This window comes from Protopterus annectens, chromosome 6.part0, assembly GCF_019279795.1.
Source record: "Protopterus annectens isolate FY-2018-M chromosome 6.part0, PAN1.0, whole genome shotgun sequence".
NCBI lineage: Eukaryota > Metazoa > Chordata > Ceratodontiformes > Protopteridae > Protopterus > Protopterus annectens.
The window spans coordinates 26,240,761-26,258,620 of NC_056737.1; the positions used below are offsets into that span (position 1 = coordinate 26,240,761).

The 17,860-nt window shown below is 45.1% G+C and overlaps 1 protein-coding gene across 5 annotated transcripts in view; it reads right to left on the reverse strand.

Moving 5' to 3' along the window:
• HECTD1 (HECT domain E3 ubiquitin protein ligase 1) overlaps nt 1–17,860 on the reverse strand; it is a 4,301,832-nt gene that overhangs the window by 2,512,586 nt on the left and 1,771,386 nt on the right. The window lies entirely within an intron of this gene.

Consider the following 17,860-nt stretch of genomic DNA (forward strand, 5'->3'; position numbering starts at 1 on the left):
GAATCCCTATCTGAGGGGGTGGGATTCTTAGCTGAAGTTGCTTTAATTCCTTTAGGCTCCTTGGAAGATGACCTCAGGGTCAGCAGTAGTATTTTTGAAAAGAAATTTGAGAGAGTCAGGGACTGTGCAATTCCGGTCTGGTTTCCTGGGAGCAGGAGAGAGAGCGTCAGGAGTTAAACTAGATTCCATGAAAACATCATCCACAACATCCAAGACAGGAGGAATGGCCAAGGGTCTGTGCTGTGGAAGATCTAAAAATTCCCAGAGTCTCTTTTTAAACTGAGGGTAGTCCTGACATTCCCACTGGAAATGCTCCCGTAAAGTATGAATGGTTTCCCCAAAGGAAAAATCTTCGGGAGGCGAGGCTGAAGGAATGGATTCTTCTGCATAAGAATCCTCATAAGCAGAGAGGGGTTGCATGTCTTCATATTCAGAGGCATAGGAGTCATCGGACTCCTGTTCAGATAAGACTATTGGTGACAAATATCTTTCTTTTGGAAGGGGTAGCTTGGCTTCCCCTGATCAACAATATAAGGTCTTTCACCATTTTAATAAGTATTTGAGAGTGAGGCAAGGAAGCAGGTGCCTGACATTGGGTCGTCTGTTTCTTGGGTGTGGTTCGCACCATGGGCCTTAGAATCTCGTTTGTTTTTGAAAGAACGGTAGATGCGAAATAAGTCTGTGTCAAGAATCGGTAGTGCGAAGTACTTCCTCAGATGCCGGTGCCTACTGCTCAGCAGCTCCGGATCCATCCAATGTAGAGACACAACTGCAGGATCCTTAGTCGAGGAAGTGTTTTGCGGCATACCGTATAGTTCTGGCAATGAACAAAGCACAAAAGCGACAGCGGGAGATGTCGTGGTCTGGGCCTAAGCAAGTGACACAGTAAGAATGAAAGTCTCGGTGAGGTTATTTGCTTTCCACAGGCGAAACAATTAACTTTTTCTGACATTGGTTAGAGCAAGAATAAAAGATCCCCAATGGGGTACTTAGCTTTAGAAGACTTCATTTTCAATTCAGAAAAACTCAGGTAGTGGCCTACCGGCACTCGTGCGAACTGCTTCTGCTTCGGGCTCCTTGGCAAGAAAGACTGATGAAATGGCATCAGCTACCTTACGTTATACTACTAACGACCTTGACGGCAGTCCTGAAGCAGCAGCAACCGACGGAGAAATACTAAGCTTCTGGTATTCAGGCCGACTGAGGGCTACTCTGGCAGGGATAACCCAAATGTCATGACTGCAACAGTGAAACACGAACAACATTAGGAGTGTGACTGACAACTGTCGGATGCAGCAGGGACATGACTCGTGCACCTTTATGAAAAGACTTCATCCATCCATCCTCAAACCCTTTTCCCTGTTTTGTATATGGGGTCGGGGTGACACTACAGCAGTGAATCATCTTGAGCCAAGGTTGACACTGCCGGGTGGCTAGCCCTGCCGCGGTAGTTCGTTACTACACACACACTCACCTACAGCATGTCTTTGGAATGTGGGAGGAAACTGGGGTAGCCGGAGAAAACCCACATGACCACAGGGAGGACATGAAAACTCTGCACAGAAGGCACCCAGCCAAGAATTGAACCGGAAAACAGACTACTACATCATATTTCCTAATACCATGGTCAAACTCCATGAACTCAAGCCATCAGGATAACAAAATTTCTGTCTAAATCCATGGGACTTGACCCATAAGCCTTGACACAGGACAATCAAATGCCTTACCTCTTATACAGGGCTAGTAGGGCCTGGGGAAAAATCTTTGGAGAGATGACCGCAGTCTTGGGTTTATCTCATTCCCTTACCAAATGAAGACAAAGGCCTTTTCCCCACGAGAAGGGCTGGATGAGACATGCAAGAACCCCAAAATACACTCCTCAAGGTGAAAGATGGAGATAAGAACTCTGGGCTACTCTTCCAAACCAAGGCAATAGCACTGTCAAACTGTCACTAACCAAAAACGAGTTCAGCACCTGTAAGGGACTAGAAGGCCAATTCAGAATCTGAATCTGCTTCACATGGTTTGTGTCTCAACCTACTGTCTGAGATTTGTGTTTATAGTAATGCTGTGAACTATGTCTGGGTTGAGTGGTGGTCCCCCCCCAAAGATGCCCCCCACGTGTAAGGAGTACTCAACCACCACCACACCATCTTTTTCAATACAAGAAAAGAAGAAAGCTTACCCCTTACCTCTATGATACAAGTCAACTGCAGGGCTGACCCTCCGACATTTACAGCAGTGCTTGATATTATTTGCTCTAAAGACGGTAAAGGCTTGTCTGGCAACCTAAAAACTATATGAATGTTTGGTGGAATCATACCTAGGAATGCAGATGTTAAGACCTTTACCAATGAAACAAGGATCTTGATATAACCTATGCTAGTGATGACAGAGCTGGAGGTCTTTGAAAAAACACATGTAATAAGAAGTTATGTACCTACCATAACGTTCCCTGTTAGTTGCCTTCTTTCTTGCTGGTTGGGTTTGGAGCAGATCCTCGGCTCCAACTTGGCCATCTTCAAAAGCTCGAGAGCTGCTTACTGGCTCGAGGCCCTCCTATATCCCATGATGCCTGGCGCTACATACCCAGATCTTGTTTGGTAAACCTAACTACACAAATAATAACAACAATTATAATAATAATAATACAGTAAATCTGTAGTAGGATGCATGAACCTATTGGAGAGACTGATAGTGAGAAGTAATAGCCAGAGAAGACTCAGCCAGTGATAAAAAACATAAGGAACTCTTCCCGGTCTACTAGGATAGGGGGATGGAGGGTGGGACGCAAGAAAGAAGGCGAGAAGAAGACAACTAACATGGAACGTTATGGTAGGTACATAACTTCTTAATGTTAAGTTGTCTATCTCACCTTCATTCTTGCTGGTTGGGACAGCGTCCCTAGCACCTCAATCCTGGGTGCCACATTGGAATAGACTATTCAGAACAGTGGAACCAAATTCAGCTCTGCTCCTGGAGGCCACGTCCAGCTTATAATGTGAAATGAAGGTACGAGGATTGGCCCATGTAGCTACTGCGCAAACAGTTTCCATTGTAGCTACTGCACAAATAGTTTCCATTGGCAATCTTGCCTGAAAAGCCACCGAAGTAGCTAAAGCTCTAGTGGAGTGACCTTTTGGTTTAGCAGGAAGCTCTTTATTGCTTAACTGATATATAAATGTAATAACAGATGTCAACCACCTAGATAAGGTTACTTTCGACACCGGTATACCTTGTCTACCCTCAGCATAGGACAGGAACAACTGGTCTGATTTTCTGATTTGCTTGGTTCTATGCAAATAAAAGCGTAATTGTCTATGAACGTCCAACTGATGTAATTTGTATTCCGCTATGTTGGAATAATTTGGAAAAAAAAACAGGCAGGTCAATGGACTGATTCAAATTATTATCAGAAGCAACCTTTGGAAGAAAGAAAGGGTTAGTCCTAAGAGAAACTCTATCATTGTGAAAAACTAGGTAAGGAGGACGAGCACAAAGAGCCTGAAGTTCAGAAACTCTTCTAGCCAACATAACTGCAACCAGAAGGGTTTTCCAAGAAAGAAACTTCAAACAAGAAGCTGCAGGTTCAAAGGGGGGGCAGTATCAGGGAAGCTAAAATCAAATTCAGATCCCACGGAGGTGAGGGATCTCTTACTGGGGGCCTAAGTAGAGTGGTCCCTTTAAGAAAGGCTTTACAAAGCTTATGGGACATAATGCATGTATCATGTATGAACGTTTGAAATTGCAGCTAGCTGAACTCTAATTGTGGCAGAAGAGGATCCAGCTCGAAAAAGTTCCGCTAGAAATTCTAAAATATGGTGTACAGGGGCTGAAAAGGGATCTATATTCCTGGTCCCTGCCCATAAGGAAAAATTTTTCCACTTACTAGCATAAGTTTTTCTAGTGGTAGACTTATGCGAGGATAAGATGATTTCACGCACCAAGTGGGAGATGTTTGGAAGCCTGGCTAAAGTCAGAAGTGGAGCAACCAAGCAGTGAGCTGGAGAGATTGATGAGATTGGTGCAGCCCGCCCGACTGATGGATCAGGAGGTCAGGAAGTGGGTCCAGGGCTGCTCCAGAAGGTGATGATGCAGGAACGGGAACCAAATTTGAGGCCAGTAAGGGGCAATGAGGATCATCTTGCATCCCAATGTGGTAGCTTTCTGAATTAGTTTGGGAATCGGGGGAAACAGAGGGAATGCATAAAGAAGTCCCTGAGACCAATTGTGAACTAGAGCGTCTCTGGGGAAGTGTCCGGGAAGAGGGAGGAGAGAGAAGAAATTGTCGCACTTGCTGTTGAAGGGGGTGGCAAAAAGGTCGCAGAAGGTCGCAGCAAGGCTGACCCCATTTGCAGAAGATTTTGTCCGCCACAATCTGATTGAGAGACCACTCGTGAGGCATGAGAATTGCTCTGCTCAGCCTGTCTGCTATAACGGTGGACTTCCCAGCCCACTGCCAAAGTCTGAGTGCTTCTCGACATAAGGGGTAGAACTTGGTTCTGCTCTGCTTGTTGATGTACCATACTACTGACATATTGTCTGTTTGAATTGCAATGGTCCCGGTGGGAAGAGAGTTCTGAAGAGCTTGCAATGCAAAAAGCACGGCCCTCATCTCAAAGACGTTGATATGCAGATGGTACCCGTGAGGCTGCCAGGTATCTTGGACAGTTCTGCCCTGAAAATGCCCCCGTACCCGATCAGGGAGGCATCCATGGTCACCGTAGCTACTGGGAGGAGGAAGAACAAATGGTCTGCCCTGGTGTAATGATGGGGAAACCATCCACCAAACAAGTTGGTTTTTGCATGACTGTGTGATCATCATCATGTGAGACATTGGGAGTTGCTGGAAGGACCATTGTGTGAACAGCATCCACTGAAAAATCCTCATGTGAAAACGTGCAAGGGGGACTAGTATGATAGCCACTGCCATGAGACCCAATGTTATTAAGACGAATCTGGCCTGAATTTTTTTGCATCCTAATAAGACCTACACATGGCGTCGAATGTCTAACACTCTGTCTACTGGAAGTCTCGGTGACATGTCCTTTGTATTTAAGTTTGCGACTATAAAGGTGATAGATTGACAAGGCGACAATGCAGACTTTTAGAAATTTATTGTGATGCCTAGTTTGGAGCAAGTTTGGATGGTGTAGTCTCTGGCTCGCAGCAGGTGATGCCTGGTGGTTACAGTAAGGAGCCAGTCGTCTAAATATGGAAACACCTGGAATCCTTGCCGTCTCAGGTGAGCGGTAACTACTGCCAAACATTTGAACACCCTGGGGGCTGTGGTGAGACCAAAGGGCAGAGCTCTGAACCGATAATGACTGGCTCCCAGCCGGAAGCGGAGGAATCTTCTGGAGCGTCTGTCCATTTTGATATGGTAGTACACGTCCTAAAGATCTATGGAGCACATCCAATTGTCCTAAGCCAGAAAGGGTAAAATGGACTGTAGTGTGACCATCCAGAACTTTGTTCTTTGAACAGACCTGTTTAGTCTGCTGAGATATAGAATGGGTCTGCAGTCCCCTGTCTTTTTGGTACCAAAAAGAACCTTGAGTAAATTCCGGATCCTTGCTGGTCTGCTGGGACTGACTGGATGGCTCTTTTTCTTAGCAGTTTTGAAATTTCTTGAACTGCTTGATCCCATAGATTGAGTGGAACATCTGGAAGGGATTTGTTGGCAATGCAGGGAGTGCGAAAGGGATTTTGTAGCCTTCGGATATGATAGACAGTACCCATTTGTCTTGTGTTATACTTTGCCAGGCTTTTGGGTACAGCGATAATCTTCCCCCGACTGCCTCCGAAGGTGGACAGCCGGGTAGCACCTCAGGGATGCTGGAAGGGCTTGTCAGAGAAAGATTCTCTTTGACCCTGATTTTGCGGACCCCCTCTGCACAGAGGGCGGCGTCTATTGTTGTTCCCTCCTCTGCCCTTGGAGGGGAACTCTCCATGTGTGTCAGGCACGGCTTTCTGGGGTTTCCGGAACCACATCGTCCCACTCTTCTGACCCTTGGGATACGGTCTTGAAGGAGTGGAAAAACGGACTCCGACAGCAGACAGAGTCTTGCCTTCTTGCTCACATCTGGTAAGGGTATCCCTTCACCTGTGGTCCAAAAAGAGCATAACCATCAAAGGGGGTGTTGGTGAAAGACGCCCTGACGGGTTCCGCAAAGTAACATAACCGCATCCAAGCATGCCTCCTCAAGGCCACGCCTGTGCCTGCGGCTCTACTCGCACCATCGGCTGCATAAGAGATGAGCCGCATGGAGGAGTTTACTACCGAATTAAGAGTCGCCAGCTGGGACGCAACCTTAGCCTGGGCCCCCGCAGTTGATGGATCTTGAAGGGCATCTCCCAGCTCTTTGAGGAGATCCCTTTGAAGGCGGGTAAAATGGCACAAGTAGTTCAGCGACCCCATGGAGAAGGTCGCTGAGGAAAACATCCGCTTCCCATATCTGTCCATCGTCCTAGATTCCTTATTAGGGGGATGGACAGACGAAGTTTCAGCCAACTCCTTTTTTGTGGCTGCTGCAACCACCATGGCATCAACGGGAACACCCTTGGTCAGAAACTGCTTGTCTTGTGGGGCAGTAATAAATTTTGTAGGCCTGTGGGGAGTTGGTTTCATTGTGTCTGGGGCTGACCATGCCTTTCGAGCCACCACAGACATCAGTGGATTGAAAGGCGGAGACACCCAGGAGGTGGAGGGTCGGGAACCAAACGCGTCCAGGAATACAGACTCATCCTCAGAAGGGTTAAGAGTAGTCTGCCTAAGAATCTCAAGGATGCCTGAGAAGGAGACGTCCTCAGAGGGAAATCTCGAGGACCCTTCCGACTCCTCCAAGTCGGTATCTGAAGTGACAGACTCAGGGGAGTCAACATGCTTCCTCTTGCATTTCCTCTTTCGAGAGGGCTCCTCTGAATGAACGGGGGAGGCCTTGGAAGAGGAAGATACACACAATGGGGTGCCCAGGAGCGCTTGTTCCCCACGCTTGGGGTCTGGAGAAGGAGCAGAGGCAGGAGCAGGCACCATGGGGGGGAGGAGCCGATGAGGCTGACTCAGATGCCAGCACACTCCTCATGACCTTCAAAGGTGCCTCTTCCCGATATCGGAAAAGGCTCCGGCTCTGAAGAGACTGGAATCCTTCCTGGCACTGAGAGAGACGGCTCCAAAGCCAATGTAGGAGCCGAACTCACCTGCACCGAAGCTCCGAGAGGGAGAACGGGGTCAGACAAGGTTCCGATGCCACTCGCCCCCTCGGAGCCGACGAGGGAGTCCCGGCGCCCAGAACCCTCCAAGGACAGCACCATGGAAGAGATCGGAGCCAACGACAGAACCGAAAGGGTAGGTATCGGTGCCGACAGTCCCACGATCCCAGCCTCAGCATGGTCCGGCTCCGAGCTCAAGGGATGAGTCAAAGGAGGAACTACTGCAGAGACAGAGCCGAACCCTGATGAGGGGGGCTGGATAACATTTACGCAGGGCCTGCCATTTTAAAAGCCTGCTCACCACTCTCTCCAAATCATGGTCAGATAGTCTGGACGACCAAGAAGAGTGGGGTCAGTGACTTCGCTCCGTTTGCAACAAGGGCGACCCCAGTGCCGAGTGTATCAACTCTAAGGATGGTGATCTGGAGTGTTTTCGTCTCCCTGACGGTTCCGACAGAAGAGTCGGGGCCGACTGGGAGATAGGTACTTCGGCTCCATGTCGGAGCCGAAGTTGGCTAGGAGATAGGTACTTCGGTTCCAGCCGGAACCGAAGTTGAAGCAGACGCCACACCCGACGACAGCTCCGAACTGGGAGCAGGCGGCTTTGATGGCTTGGAAGGTTTCACTGACTGAGCCTTGGCCGGTGATCCTTCAGGTTTAAGCAAACCCCTAAGGATAAGCTTATTCCTACGCTCCTGCAGGACTCATGGACTGAAGGCGTGACACACCGAACAAGAGTCCTGCAGGTGTAGGGCGCCCAAGCAATAGACACAAGAAGTGTGACCATCTGTCAGTGACATTTTCTGACAGCATGAGTCACACTTCTTGAATCCAGGCACTTTCGTGTCTTCAGACATTCCAGTAAAGGAAAAATCAAAATACAAAGAAAGAGTACAAAGGGAAGTAGGTAACTAGGAAAAAAACACACAGTCCACACAAGTGACCACACCCTAGCAGCACACACACTCTAATAGAAGAAAGGCTAAAAGGACCTTTTCAAGAAGGAATTTAACACCAACAAATACTACAACTATGTATGAACACTAAGTATTCTAACTAATAATATACAAAAAGTTCTAAATATATATCAATAAAGTGAAAAAATACAACCTGAGCCAGTAAACGCAACCTCGTAGCAGAAGCGGCAAATGAGATCTGGGTATCTAGAGCCAGGCATCATGGGATATAGGGGGGACTCGAGCCAGTAAGCAGCTCTTGAGCTTTTGAAGATAGCCGAGTCGGAGCCGAGGATCAGCTCCGAACGCAACCAGCAAGAATGAAGGCGAGATAGACAACATTCAATGTTACATCATAATGTGCACTAGCAAAAGCATTATTTTTTTATTTTATTTATTTTACATTTGTTAAGCGGGGGTGTCTAACTGAGCAGAAAAGGTCCTTTTTCAGCAGAGGCCCAGGGAGAAAAGCTCCACACAGAAAAATTACAGATACATGTAGATCTTTAGACATGATTAGTATATACACAAATTAGAATAGACATGTTTTTACTGTGGTATGCAGCACAACAGTTACAGTGGAGAGAACAAACAAGAAAATTTTAATTTAAAAATAAATATTCTGCTCAGGTGGCAAAATCTTGATAGAGGCCTGTTGTCTAGGCTGGTAGTTTTGTTTGAGTTTCCTGTGTTTTTGGCAGCCATTTTCTGCCGATTGCCTTCATTATTATTGAGAGTAACAAGGCCTCCTGACCTTTTGTAGTACGAGTGATTGGGTAATAGCAGGGGCTGAGTAGTAATCTGATCTTCCAACTCTTCCATTCTTACTGCTATATAAACCCTGTGTCAGGCTCTGGATTGCATTGCATATGTGGAAATTCCTTAAAATTCCAAGAGCAGGATAAGTTATTTCTTACACTTATTTCATTGAACTGCACTTCTGAAACACTTATAATTGTGCTATACAGTTGATCTACTACATTTTTGCAGTTATAACGCTTTTTTTATTGTTTCACTGCATTTATGTACTGCTTTATACTGTTTTAACATTACTTAACAGTAAAACTGCTTTTTCATACTGAGAGTTGCATTTTCTGTTTGTGACTGCTCTATCTGAGCTTTTCTGTGCATTTTTGCCTCCGCTCCTTGATCTGTTTAAAACTTTCATTTAGTGGCTACAGTTAGGAACTGTAAGGAACTGTAATTTTTCCCACCCACCCTACCTAGTGTTGTGTGTTCTTATACTTGGTGGCTTTGCAGTTGCCCTCTTATACTGTATACTTGATCTGTGACACTCCTCCCAGTCTAGTGTCATTAGTTCACTCAATCTAATAGAGAACATTTGTGAAGGTCAACCCACTCAGATTCTTAATATTGAATTAACTTCCGTTCCAGCTTTCTCCATTTCCACTTTACTGAAAAAAAAAATTCTAAGCTTGCTTCCCCCCTTTCCTGTGGCAAGTCAGATACGGATTTGCTGTGTCCAGGACTGTTTGTGAGCTCATAAACTCCCACCCCACTTAACTGGGATTAAACTATTCCTGGCGCCATAAAGTCTGTTCTTCAAAATTTCCCTTGCAACTAGCCAGCTTTTTAGTTTTAACACTCATCTCTTTCTTTGATCTCAGGACTTGTTCAGAGCTCATTGTAAACACTAAATAAGTTACAAATTACTACAGCACTCAACTTTCCTCACTTGTCTAGAGGAAAACAGTTTTTAGTACTTAATAAATAAGCACCTATTCAGGCATGTCTAAAGGTCAGCTCCCGGTACTTTCTCCTGTCTACCTGATGAATCTCGGCATCTTGGGACAATGCAGCAATTGCCTCATGTACACAGACAACCCTCTCCTCCTACCACCCAACACTACAACCTGTGAGATATGCACTTATATAGCCAAACTGGAAGCAAAGCTCTCTTCACCATAGACTGGCCTAGACAGTCAAGATGAGAAGGTAAACACTTGCACCACACCACACTCATCACATAGTCCCTCAAAACCAACACCACCAAAACACAAACACAAAACACACACCTACATTCGCGGAGGCTCTCAGTACAAATCTGCCCAAACAGAGACCTCCAAAGCAGAAATTCATAGGTTCATAGAATAGTACTAGGCCAACTGCCCTTGTGGACCATTTTAAGCCTAGCAAATTCTCCCATGTGAGAATCAAACCCTGCACCCTGTGTCTACAATGTAAACACCCTAACCATTATGCCAACCTCCCACCCGACACTCTTCTTCCTCTGGCTTCCATTACTGCCAGAAAGTTTGACAGTTCTGGATTTTCATGGCATCCACCATTCCGATGTTCCCTTTGGCCAAACTTCATATGAGAAAGTTTCAGTGGTTTCTGAAGTCAGTGTGGCTACATGTTCATCCTCTAGAATTTGTAGTCCCTCTTCTTCCTTGCCTCGGATATGAATTTCTCTGGTGGATTCAGTAGTTGTCTCAGAATCCAGGGATCCCTTTTCACCCCCCTCTTCCCTCTCAGGAATTGTTCACAGACGCCTCAGACATGGGATGGGGGCAACGTTTAGCTACCTAATGGTACAGGGGGTGTGGTCACCTTGTCAGCAGCAGGAGCACAACAATGTCAAAGAAATGAGAGCTCTTCTGCTGGCTCTGTTCAGTTTCTCTTTTCTCAGGGCCTCTCAAGGTGTTCACAGACAATACCACAGTGATGTGGTACCTCAACAAAAAGGGAGGAATGAGATCTTATCTTCGTTGCCGGTTGGGACTTCTGGTATGAATCTTGCTGTCAAGTATCAAGTGATTCTTCAGGAAGTTTATACCTCTTCCCGTCAAAATTTTGTGGCAGACACTGAGCATGTCCTTAACTCTCTCCCACAAATGGATGCTTCATAAGGATGCATTTCTGGAGATTCACTTCAGAAGCCTGAATGATCACAAGCCTGAACTGCATAAGCCAGAAGACGAAAAGCCTGAAATTTCATAAGCCTGAAAACTCAAAAGCCTGAATCCCATAAGACTGAAAACCGATAGGATACATATACTGACTGAAGACAACAGGATACATATACTGACTGAAGACAACACAAAACAGATTATATTCCCCCACAACCCTGCTACATACATATATCAATTCCAAGACTGCACATCACTACACTAAAGTGCAATTTAATTAGCAACCTTCACCCCCCAACACAACCCAAATGATACACAGCCCACATACTCAGTGTGCCACTCAACTACAGCCCATAGAGCATAACATACCCAACACTCTAGTCATAGGTGACGCTATAGTCAGGCACACTGATGTTCCACTCACCAGGCTAAACAAGGAAAAAGTTACTGTAAGCTGCCTGTCAGGTGCCAGGATCCGCTACATAACGCACGCACTCAGGTCACTCCACAACAAGTACAAATATGACTCTGTCATTGTCCATGTTGGTGTGAATGACCCGAGACATACCTCCCTGGACTACATGAAGAGACACGGAGGAGCTCTCCGATCTTGTAGCACAGGACGGAATGACCCTAGCCCTGAGTAGCATCCTACCATCACCCAGAATGACACCACAGTACAAGGACAAAATAACTGACTTTAACAATTGGCTAAGCTTCTGGTGTCATTCTAAGGGAATCCAGTATCTGTCTGTCTGGGATGACATGATCGACAGACCACGCTGCTTTGCCAGAGATGGCCTGCACCTGTCGCCCTTGGGATTCCAGATACTGGCAAAAGCTCTTGCCACCCCTATAGTGCCTTTTTTAGGCAAGGTTCAAATGACAAATTCACCACCATAACAGGTACAAGCAAGCAAAATCTGAGGGCAATACTACTCAATGCTAGAAATCTAAACCTCAAAATGCACTCACTTGAGGCACTCCTTAAAATGGAGAACACTGACATCTGTGCAGTGACAGAGACCTGGTTCAAAGCTCCAGAGAGCACCCCTGCATTACCAGGCTATAATTCATACCACACCTTTCGGCCACCAAACCCAGACTGAAACACTAAAGGTGGAGGCGTGTCCATATTCATTAAGGATATCCACACCTCCAAGCTAGTTGCTCAGCAAAATGCATCCGAGATTATCCAAGTTCAACTAACTCTGGGCAAAACTGCAATCCAGATTGTAGCTTGCTACAGACCCCCCCCCCCACCATGCCCCAGGATTCCCACTCCTCTTTTCTTGATGCACTGTAAAATATTAAGGTACAACCCAACACTCTAATAATGGGTGATTTCAACCACCCTACCATTAACTGGGAAAACTACTCATGTACAAACTCTTTTGCTCAACGTTTTCTGGAAATCACCAATTCCAACGCCTTGGATCAACTTATCCACACCCCCACCAGGGGCAGCAATATCCTAGACCTGGTCATTACCAACATGGGTGACTGGTGTTCCACACCAAAGGTCAGATCCGACCACAAGCTAATCACCCTAGACATCCACATCCCGCTCCCACCCCCCATTAGGAAAACAACCGTAAAAATTTCTCTAAAGCCAACTTTATGCTACTTAAGACAGAAGTGGCAAACTTCACAACACCCATGCAGATGGACAATAGAGGTACGACTGCTCAATCCTACACAAATGCACTTTATAAGCACTTACACGAGTGCATGGATCGTGCTCTATTCCTAACAGAATCAAGATGCTATCCTCCAAAAAAAGGAAGCCAATTTGGTGGTCTTCTGCTATAAACAAACTCTAGAACAGAAGAAAGAAACTGTTGCAAAAAAGAGTAAAATTCCACGATTGGAGAAACTCCCTGGTCAGTCTCAGTAAGAAGTTGAGATCCCTCATAAAATCCTCTAAAGCTAGTTATGAAAACAAAATTGCCACTGATTCTAAGGACAACCAAAAAGCATTCTATAGCTACAAAAATCTCAATGGCAACACTCAGATCTGCTCTGAGTTACAGCACAATGACACTAAATATACAGAACCAACTGATATTGCCAACATACTGGCAGATATACCCCCCTCTCACCCCCTAAAGGGCCCATCTTTATACCGGAAGAATGCAAAGTTCCTGTAATCACGGCTGCACAGGTAAAAACCTCACTATCCAAAGCCAAGAACACAGCATCCATGGGACCTGACAACATCCCAGGCTGCCTTCTACATGAACTACAGAATGAACTGGCACCCACCCAAGTACCATGTTCAATCATAGCCTCACCTCAGGCTTTGTGCCCATTGAATGGCGCACCGCAACAGTTATCCCACTCCACAAAGGGGGGGGGGGCACAACAGACCCCGGGAACTACTGCCTCATTAACCTGACGAGCCTCGTCTGCAAGGCCATGGAACGCATAATCATGGAACTCAAACAGACATTGGAGATCTCAAAACTCTGGACCCCACACAGTTTGGGTTTGTAAAAGGCAGATCATGTCTCCTAAACCTGATGGACTTCTTTGAAGTAGTCACCAAAACCATAGATGAGGGTAAGGTGGTTCACATAGGCTATCTAGATCTCGCCAAGGCGTTAAGACACCATCCCCCACTCTGGAATTATAGATAAACTCACTAAACTAGGTATAAATTCCTATGTCACAAGATGGGTTGCCAACTGGCTTACTGACAGAACCCACACCGTGAAAGTAGCAGACTCCAAATCAGACTTCAGACCAGTGACAAGTGGAGTACCACAGGGTTCAGTCCTGGGTCCTCTCCTGTTTGGTATCTACTTCTCTGAAGTACAGGCTAACACAGAAGGTCTTTGGCTAACTAAATTCACAGATTACTGCAAACTAGCAGCCATAATCGAAACTCCTAACAATGTGGACATCCTACAAAAGGGCCTCACTGAGACAGATGCCTGGTGTCAAAGACATGGTCTCAAGCTCAATGCCAAAAAGTGCACGGTCATCCCCTTTGGTAAAAACTCTGCACCCATGAACTACCACATAGGCGGTAGTCTACTTAACACCGAAAGTTTGATAAGAGACCTTGGGACACAGGTGGACAGTAGTCTCTTCTTTGATAATCACATCGCCACAGTGGTCAGGAAATCCTTCTACGTGGTACACCATCACAAAAGGTTTCTCATCCAGAAAAAAAGAGGTCATTGGTTCCTCTCTACTCGTCACTCATTAGACCCATTATAGACTACAACGGCCCTTTTGGTATGCATCTCACTAGACATCTACAACTGGAAAGTCCGCAAAAAATACCTCACAAAGAGGATTACTGGCCTCAAACAGATGCCTTATGAAGACCGTCTCAAAAAACTCCAGCTTTACTCTGTCTCATATCGCCTACTCAGAGGCGATCTCTGCCTAACATACAAACCTATGTCAAACCCAGAGCTTTTGGACATGCTCCACTTAAGGAAATCCCAATACCTCTGAGCTACACGCTCTAGGGACCTAAACCTGGTCACCACAATAAACAGAATATGCTGGAGGGATAGATTCCTGTCCCAGAGACTTCCCATACTCTGAAACAGACTACCTATCAATGTCAAACAGAGCTCCTCATTAACACTTAAGAAAAATCTTGATGATTGGATGGGTAACAGGAAATTCACCCCGGGGATCACTTCTGTGGTTCTGCTTGACAGGGGCACAGGAAAATAATTTTCTTGGGTGGTGAGAGCCAGGGTACCTTTTTGTCTAGGCTTGTATAGGCCCTAGGGCCAGTAGCTTAGTACCTACCTATGAACCTATAAAGGTAATTAATAGATTTGTGGTGTACAGCTGAAATTTGGAACATAGGTAGAATACATACCTAGTACATAGGTACATTACACATGCATTGTACATCAGCTAGTGTTTGTAATTATCAAGTACTCTAGGTTTATGTGTACCTTATCAATTTTCACTAGCCTAAGAAGAAGTCATGGCACTGCCAACTTTGCTTGAGATGTTGCCTAATGAGGTTTTTAAAGGAGGCTTTGGACGATGCGTTTTGTATGCTAGTGGGGAGAGTTTTCCATTTTTTAGCCAGTGAACTACTATATAGTACGTCTCCAAAGCTATTGTAGCTGTTGGTAACTTCTAGTAGTAATTTGCTTGATGGTCTAATAGGGCTTTTGACCGAGTGATGTTGTACTAGGTTTTTGAGGGCAGGACACTTATTGGGGAGGTAATAGAATGACAGAGGCAGAGTTGATCGTAGGTTAGGAGGTTGGGCAGTTCAAGCCAGTGCAGCTGTCTCAAAGCAGTACAGTCATGATTTCTATATGAGCAATTTGCAGCAAAGTGGGCAATTCTGTTATAGCAAGCTTCCATTTTACTTAGCTCAGTATTGAGATTAGTCAGAATGGGAAATGCATAGAGTAGGGTGGACACAAGTTGGGAGCGAACAATGGCTGATCTTGTGTTGTTGGTAAGAAATGGTTTGATACTGTGAGAGCAATCACAGTTTGGCATGTTCTTTTTAAATATTCAAGTTGAGATGACTATCAAATTTTAGGTGGGAGTCTGTGGTTATTCCCAATAGCTTAGCCTGTGCCACTGGAGCGATTGGAGTAGCATTTGTGGAGTAGATAGTGAATTGAATTATTAGTGTTTTTTGTTAGACCTGGATATAATCATCAGCTGAGTTTTCTTTGGATTGAGGACACGTAGGGCTTTGGTATGGTAGTTTTCAACGTCAGAGAATGCTAGTCGAGTTTCTTGCAGGAGGGTGGGAATATTTTGTGCAGCACAAATTGAAGCAGTATCATCTGCATACTGAATGACAGATGCATGCTGTGCGGAGGCATGGAGGTCATTTGTGAAGACTGTGAATAGTACTGGTCCTAAGACAGAACCATGTGGAACTCCTACAGTTATGGGCAGCTGAGGAGAGAGATAATTTTCCCATTTCACAGCTTGGTACCTGTCAGTTAAGTAGCTTTGTTACCAGGTAAGAGTGGAATTTGATAGGTGACATTGGTTTAATTTGTTTAGCAGGATGTGGTGCGAGACTGTGTCAAATGCTTTGGACATATAAAAAAAAAAAGAGTTGACACTTGCAGGCCTTCATTTTTGAGATGGTGCACTGCGTCTGTGAAGCAGAGGAGGGCTGTAGTGGTACTATGGGCAGGTCTGAAACCATGTTGAGTAGGTGACAGGATGTTGCTGTCTAGGAGATATTTTAGCACCTGGGTATGGATGCATTTTTCTAGGATTTTAGCTGGGGGGACAGTACAGCAATGGGTCTGTATTTAAGTTCAGTGGAGGTCCTGTCTTTATGTATGGGTGTAACATAGGATATTTTTCAGAGTTTGGGCACATAGTTTTCAAAAATTGCTCTGTTTATGAGAGTGGAGATTGGGATTGCAATAGCATCTGCTGTGAGTTTCAAGAAATAGCTGGGGAGTAGGTCGGCTGCTGTTGATGAGGTTTTTAGCTTGGACAGCATGCTTTTGATTGAAGTGATGGAAATTGTTTTGAGGGTACAACTTGTATTAGTGTTACATGTGTTAGGGGGGATATTGAGGTTGGAATTGTCCTGTGATACTAGGGATAGAATTGAGTTCACAAAGTGGGAGATGAATTGTGTTTCAATGGGAACTTTAGTTTCAGGGGTGGTTGGTTTGGGGGTAGCCTTTTGGGTGGATTTTAGTAGCTGGTTTACATTTTTCCAAATTTTTGGGGGCTGTGTTGGTATTTAGTTTGTAATGTCCTGTAGTAGGATTTTTTGTCCAGCCTAATGAATTTTTTGCACTGTTGCACAGTTCTTGGCACTTAGTCGGGCTTTGTGTTTCTTTGTTTTTTGATAGTAAAGCCAGGCAATGTCTCTGGACTTGAAGATTTGTTCGGTTTCTTTATTAAGCCAGGGGTTTTGTACAGGTTCTAACCTTGATTTTGTGCAATGCCGTGACAATGTCTAGGTGTTGTAGAAATGTTTTGTTGAAATATGCTACAGCCTGGTCAAGTGGGAGGGTTTTTAGGGGGGTCCAGTCACAGTTACAGAGTAAAGCTTTGAGGACCTCAGGAGATACATTTTTTTGTGTTTCTAGTAGATTTATAGTTAGTGGTTTTGCATATGTTTGTTCTACTACGTATACCATATATTATGTTGTGGTCACTTAAGGTGTCTGGGAGACTGCCTGTGCAAGGGTACAATGGGGGATTGTTAGTTAGGACCAAGTCACGGATGGATTCCCTTTTAGATTTTTTATCACATCTAGTTGGAATTTGGGCTAGCTTTTGGTAGCCATGGAGATTTATTAGATTACTTGGTGGTTCTGATATACAGGTGAACCAATCTAGGATGAAATCTCCCCAAAATAAGGATTTCTTGTGAACATGTGGACGAACACCAGGATAAGAAGTCTTCAAGGCTAGCAGGTGTATTACCAGGTAGAATACAGATCACAACTGTGTTGGTGATCTTTTTAGGGTGAAGTTGAAGTTGAGATAAGTATGTCCCAATTATTGGGGAGGGGTAGGAATTTGGTATTTGAAGTAAAGTTAAGTTGGACCTGTACAGTAAGGCAGTTCCAACTCCTTTATGAAATGGTCTGTCTTGTCTAATGATACTGTAGCCGGTAGAGAGAACTTCTGAGTTAGTTATGTTTTTATTTAGCCAGGTTTCTGTTAAAGCAACTATGTCTGGGGAGTAGTGTGCTATTGTGGCCTGGAGTTCAGGTATTTTATTTTTGATACTGCCAATATTAATATTTCGCATTAAAAGATGGCTGGTTTTGCTGCTGTTGTTGAATTGCCCAGGGATGAAGATAGTGGGGGTATTATGTTCGGACAATTGTG